A 7,530-nucleotide genomic window follows, 5' to 3' on the forward strand; every position below is an offset into this window, starting at 1 on the left:
AAACCAAACATACTGCAACGGTTCCCAAGGGAACAAGGAGTAATGTTAGTCACAAGGTCAGGAGACAATCCATATCTCAAGAAAGGGGAAGGGGACTAAGCAGTTTTGTCTTAAAGAGAATGTTTACTAAAGGAGACCCAAGCTTGCCTCACACAATGACCTCAGTCCCTGGGAGCAGCGTGCTGTTCCACTTGAAGAGGGACAAAGGACTCATGAGAGACAGCACATAGGTATCCTCCCGTCAAACATTCCCTGACACATGACCCCTGCGCTGGCAGGCAGATTCCTAACCACTGGGTTAACAGGGAAGTCCTGTAATAACTTTAAATGGAGTATAAGTTATCAACATACTGAATCACTATGCTGTACACCTGAAACTAATATAACATTGTATATCAACTATACATCAATAAAAATTATAATAAAAAATTATAAATAGGATGAAGGATGGTTTCAATGAGCCAAAGATTCATTGGATCATGGAGAAAGCAAGGGAGTTCCAGAAAAACATCTACTTCTGCTTCATTGACTACACTAAAGCCTTTGACTGTGTGGATCACAACAAACTGGAAAATTCTTCAACTTATGGGAGTACCAGACTTCCTTACCTGTCTCCTGAGAAACTTGTATGCAGGTCAAGAAGCAACAGTTAAAACTGGACTTGGAACAATAGACTGGTTCCAAATTGGGAAAGGAGTATGACAAGGCCGTATATTGTCACCCTGCTTATTTAACTTATATGTAGAGTACATTATGAGAAATGCTGGAACAGATGAATCACAAGCTGGAATGAACATTGCTGGGTGAAATATCAATAAGCTCAGATATGCAGATGACACCACCCTTGTGGCGGGAAGTGAAGAAGAACCAAAGGAGTCTCTTGATGAGTGTGAAAGAGGAGACTTAAAAAGCTGGCTTGAAACTGAACATTCAAAAAACTAAGATCATGGCATCTGGTCCAATAACTTCATGCAAAAAGATGTATAAAAAGTAGAAGCAGTGACTGATTTTATTTTCTTGGCCTCCAAAATCACTGTGGACTGTGACACAACCATGAAATTAAAATGTGCTTGCTCCTTGGAAGAAATGCTATGACAAATCTAGACAGCGTATTAAAAAGCAGAGACATCACTTTACTGACAAAGGTCCGTATAGTCAAAACTATGGTTTTTCCATGTGTGGATGTGAGAGTTGGACCATAAGGAAGGTTGAGCACTGACAAATTGATGCCTTCAAATTGTGGTGCTTGAGAAGACTCTTGAGAGTCCCTTGGACTGCAAGGAGATTAAACCAGTCAATCCTACAGGAAGTCAATCCTGGATATTCATTGGAAGCACTGACGCTCAAGCTGAAGCTCTAATACCTTGGCAACCTGATGTGAAGAGCTGACTCAGGAAAGATCCTGATGCTAGGAAAGACTGAAGGCAAAAGGGGAAGGGGATGGCAGAAGATAAGATGGTTAGATACCATCACTGACTCAATGGACACCAATCTGAGCAAAGTCTGGGAGATAGTGGAAGACACAGGAGCCTGGTATGCTGCATTCCATGGGGTTGTAAAGAGTCAGACATGACTTAACGACTAAAGACATAACACACATAGCACACACTGAAAAACTTTAGATGTGATTAGAAAACAATGAAGAATTTAACATATGTATTAAAATGTGGAAGGTAGAAAATGTAGGATCATACAAAATTCTCTTCTTCTTAAGAAGTGTGAGAAAATCAACTACACTTTTGGAGATCTTTTTCAAAATGCTAGAAAGTATCCAATGGTTTGTGGCAACTGGAGAAGCGTCTAGTAAAAAAAAAAAAAAAAAAAGGCTGAATCACATTCAGAACAATATTATGAACCAAATGTTTGTTTTCTCCCAAAATTTTTATGTTGAATCAGTAACCTCCAATATGATGTTATCTGGACATAGGGCATTTGGGAGGTAACTGGAATTGGATGAGGTCTACAAGGTGGGGCCCTCATGATGATATTATTGTCTTTACAGGAAAGGATACTAGAGAGCTCTTTCTGTCTCTTCCTTGTGAGATACAGCAAGAACTGGCCATCTGCAAGCCAAGAAGTGGCCCTCACCAAGAACTGATTCAGTCAGCACTTTGATTTTTAACTGGTCCCATAACTGTGAGAAAAAAACTGTCTTGTTAAATCACCCATTCTATGGTGTTTTGTTATAGTATCTCAAGGTGACAAAGACAAACAAGGAGCTTTGAAAAGACAGAATCATTGCTAATAAATTTTCATGATATCAAGTATTTGCTGGTAATTTGGAAGACTTCGTTTGCAAGGCAGTCTGTATTTAACCTAACTCAGAGCTCTTCCATTGTGAAATGATTTTACCCAGTGGCATTCATCAAAGCAATTACGAGCAATTTTTCCATTTTGTGGATACCTGAGGAGTTGGATAACTGGTAATGCAAACAAGACACTAACTAATATCTTAGCAGGAAAATCTTGGTAATGATATGTTCATAGATGCCTTGAAAAGTTCTGACATATTCTATGGACTCTATAAGTAAAGAACATGCATACAGCTATGTACATTTTCAGAAAAAGCCTGAGATGGTCCTATTCCTTGATTTGCAGCTGACCTTGGAGATCATCACAAGTAGGAACTGAGCCCTATGGCAGAGCTGTGAATTGTATGAATGAGTATTGAAGACAAGCCCAAAATTCAAACAGAGATCTTCACCAGAGACTAAAAGATATATTAGTTCCAGACATTTAAGGAGATTTCCTTTCAACACTAGTTGCCTATTAAGCCAACCAATCAGAAACTCCACTGGACACACACAACAAAATTCAGAATATTTTCAGAAAAGTCAAATAAAAAGTCAAGTTTTAAATAAAAATTACAAAAATTTACAAGCAGTAGCAGTAGCAACAACAAAGCAATTAGAATCATATCATGATAGAAGTGTTAGCTAATGCTGTCATAGTAATTATATTGCACTCACTATTGACTCAACATATTGTACATTTTAAACTTACACAATGTTACATGTCAATTATATCTCAATTTTAAAAAGTCTTTTTAGGGAGGAGATTCTGATCTCCAGAGTTGTTACATTTTATCATTTTGAATGTATAATTTCCAATAAAACATACAAGACAAGGAAGCAAGAATATATGATCCATTCACATAGAAAAAAACAATCAATAGAAAATATCCCTGAGGAAAACCAAATATGGAACTTACTTGGCAAAGATTCTAGGTTAGCTGTTTAAATAAGTTCAAAGAACTGAAGGAAATCAAATATGAAGAACAGAAGGAAAACATAAGATCAAAGTATCATCAATAGTAAGCGTCATCAAAGATATAGAAATTAAGATAAAGGACCAAGTAGAAATTCTGGAGTTTAAAAGTATGGTAACTTGTAGAAAAATCACTAGAGGAACTCAACAACATTTATGAACAGGCAGAAAAAAACCTAACAAACAAAAAAATATCAGAATTTAGATAATCCAGCTTTAAGAATGGAAAGAAAAAAAAAAACAAAAAATAAACATTATCAGAGAACTGAGGGACACCATCAGCAATAAACTGAGGGACAATATCAGCACACACATAATGGATTCTCATAAAAAGAGAAGAGAAAATCAAAGGACCACACAGAAGTTTCAAAGTGGTAAATCCCCCCCCAAAAAGCTCAATATGTCAAAATAGAATAAATTCAAAGAGGTCTACACATAGGCACTTCATAAACAAGTTATCAAAAGACAGAGAATCTCAAAAGTAGAAACAAAAAGTGACTCATCATATTACAAGGGACTACCCAACAAGATTAACAGTTTATTTCAGAAACCACAGAGAGGAGAAGACCCAGGGGTGACAAATGCAGGTGTTGAGAGAAAAGCGTCAACCGAGATCTCAATAACAGCAAGCTATTCTTTAAGTATCAGTTAAGACACACTCAGATAAACAAAAACTAAATTTTTTACTTGCAGACCTGCTTTATCAGGCTAAAATAGAAGACAATGTACAATAAATAAAGTCGTATAAACTAAGAAAGAGTACCAGTAGAGGAAACAAAAAAGGTAAATAATAAAAGCAATGTAATTTTTTTGTGGTTGTTTATCACAGTTTTTTTTTTCTCTTATCTTATTCAAAAGACAATTTGCAGAAAGCAATTAAGATAAAAATGTGTTACGGGCACACTAGATAAAAGATACACTTAGTACAACAGTAGCAGCAAAAATGAAGGAGAAACAGGTACATAAGATCAAAGCTTTTGTATACTGCATGAGTGCTAAGTTGCTGTGTCCAGCGCTTTGCAACCCTATGGACTGTAGCCCCACAAGCTCCTCTGTCTATGGATTCTCCAGGCAAGAATATCAGAGTGGATTGTCATGCCCTCCTCCAGGGGATCTTCCCAATCCAGGGACTGAATCTACATCTCTATGTCTCCTGCATTGGCAGGCGGGTTCTTTACCACTAGTGCCACCTGGGAAGCCCATTGAACTTAGTTGGTGTTAATCTGAACAAACTTGTATAAATTAGGATGTTAATTAACAATGCCCAGAAATAAAAAAGGTTATGAGGAAATAGTATGAATAATTGATGACTGAATTTGATAACCTAGATAATAGAGAAATTCCAGGAAATACACAAAGTATCAAAATGAACTGAAGAAGAAATAGAAAATCTGGACAGATCTATAACAAAAAATGAGATTGAATAATTATTCAAAATACTCCAGTTGTGGGCTGAATTATAACCCATCCTCTTGCCCCTTATTTTTAAATTTTGAAGTCCTAACTCTTAATGTGACTGTATTTGGAGATAGGGTCTTTAAGGAGGCAGTTAGGTTAAAAAGTCCTAAAGGCAGGGCACTACATCTGAATCACTGGGCTCCCTAGGTGATGAGTTATGTGCACACACAGAGAAAGCCCATGTGAAGACACAGCAAGAAGGGGCCTTATGCAAGCCAGGGAGCAAGACTGCAAGAGAAATCAAACCTGCCAACATCTTGAACTTCGACTTTCAGCATCTAGAACTGTGAGAAAGTAAATGGCTATTGTTTGAGCCACCTTGTCTTGGTATTGTGTTATGGCAACCCTTAGAGTCTAGAACACATCACAGAGTAACTTTATCTTTGACACTCCCAACTAATTCTACGATGTCAGAATTACTCTGATCCAAAACCAGACAAAAATATCAAAGGAAAGCTATAACCGATATCTTTCATTAATAAAGGTTAAAAAGTCTTCAAAAACTAAGAAAACAAAATCGACCATCACTTTAAAAGGATTATATAGCATGACCAAGTGAGATTTTTCTTAGGAATTCAAGGGTGATTGAACATGTGAAAATCAATCAAAGCAAAATACTATACTAGTAGGTTAAAGGGAAAACACAATAGTCAAACTCAATAGACAACAAGATAGTATTTGACAAAATACAACATCATTTCATTAAATAATGTAGGAATCGAGGGGAAATTCCTTAACTGATAAAGGGTACCTATGAAAATTCATAGCTAACCTCATACTTAGTAGTGAAAGACTGGAAAATTTTCCACCTAAGATCAGAAAAAAGAGTCTGTTCTCCCCACTTGTATTCAGCATTATGCTATAGATTCTAGCCAGACAAGTAACATAAAGAATAAAATTTATTTATTATTGTTCCCAAATAATAACTGCCCTTCCTATGTGAGGATGGTACCTCTCTGCACTACTCATGTTGGACTTATCCAGGTGATTTGTTTTGATCAACAGAATGTGAGCAGACGCACAACTACCACTTCTGACCAGAAGCTATAAGACTAATCAAATAGTGTCATCTTTGCGACTTTCTCTCTGCCTTGTTGTTGTTCAGACCCTAAGTCGTGTCTGACTCTTTGTGACCCCATGGACTGCAGCATGCCAGGTTCCCCTGCCTGTCACTATTTCCTGGAGCTTGCTCAAATTGGTGTCCAGTGAGTCAGTGATGCTATTTAACCATCTCATCCTCTACTGCCCTCTTCTCCTGTGCCTTCAGTTTTTGCCAGCATCAGGGTCTTTTCTTTTCCTTTTTTTGAGTTTATTTATATTTTTTATATTATTTAAAAAATTTAATTGGAGGCTAATTACTTTACAATATTGTGGTGGTTTTTGCCATACATCCACATGAATCAGCCATGGGTGTACATGTGTTCCCCATCCTGACCCTCCTTCCCACCTCCCTCCCCATCCCATCCCTCAGGGTCATCCCAGTGCATCAGCCCTTAGCACCCTGCCTCATGCATTGAACCTGGACTGGTGATCTATTTCACATATGATAATATACATGTTTCAGTGCTATTCTCTCAAATCATCCCACCCTTGCCTTCTCCCACAGAGTCCAAAAGACTGTTCAATACATCTGTGTCTCTCTTGCTGTCTCACATATTGGGTCATTGTTAAAATCTTTCTAAATTCCATATATATGCATTAATATGCTGTACTGGTGTTTTTCTTTCTGACTTACTTCACTCTGTATAATAGGCTCCAGTTTCATCCACTTCATTAGAACTGATTCAAATGCATTCTTTTTAATAGCTGAGTAATATTCCATTTTGTTTATGTACTACAGCTTTCTTATCCATTTGTCTGCCGATCTAGGTTGCTTTCATGTCCTGGCTATTGTAAACAGTGCTGCGATGAACATTGGGGTACACGTGTGTCTTTCTATTCTGGTTTCCTCGGTGTGTATGCCCAGCAGTGGGATTCCTGGGTCATATGGCAGTTCTATTTCCAGCTTTTAAAGTAATCTCCATACTGTTCTCCATAGTGGCTATACTAGTTTGCATTCCCACCAACAGTGTAAGAGGGTTCCCTTTTCTCCACACCCTCTCCAACATTTACTGTTTGTGGACTCTTTGATAGCAGCCATTCTGACTGGCATGAAATGGTACCTCATTGTGGTTTTGATTTGCATTTCTCTAATAATGAGTGATGTTGAGCATCTTTTCTTGTTTTTGCTAGCCATTTGTCTTCTTTGGAGAAATGTCTGTTTAGTTCTTTGACCCACTTTTTGATTGGTTCACTTATTTTTCTGGAATTGAGCTTCAGCAACTACTTGTATTTTTTGACATTAATTCTTTGTCAGTCGCTCATTTGCTATTATTTTCTCCCATTTTGAGGGCTGTCTTTTCACCTTGCTTATAGTTTCCTTCGTTGTGCAAAAGCTTTTAAGTTTAACTAGGTCCAATTTGTTTATTTTTGCTTTTATTTCCATTACTCTGGGAGGTGGGTCATAGAGGATCCTGCTGTGATTTATGTCGGAGAGTGTTTTGCCTATGTTCTCCTCTAGGAGTTTTATAGTTTCTGGTCTTACATTTAGATCTTTAATCCATTTTGAGTTTATTTTTGTGTATGGTATTAGAAAGTGTTTTAGTTTCATTCTTACAAGTGGTTACCAGTGTTCCTAGCACCACTTGTTAAAGAGATTGTCTTTTCTGCATTGTATATTCTTGCCTCCTTTGTCAAAAAGAAGGTGTCCATAGGTGCATGGATTTATCTCTGGGCTTTCTATTTTGTTCCATTGATCTATATTTC

Source organism: Odocoileus virginianus, chromosome 5 (assembly GCF_023699985.2).
Source record: "Odocoileus virginianus isolate 20LAN1187 ecotype Illinois chromosome 5, Ovbor_1.2, whole genome shotgun sequence".
Lineage (NCBI taxonomy): Eukaryota > Metazoa > Chordata > Mammalia > Artiodactyla > Cervidae > Odocoileus > Odocoileus virginianus.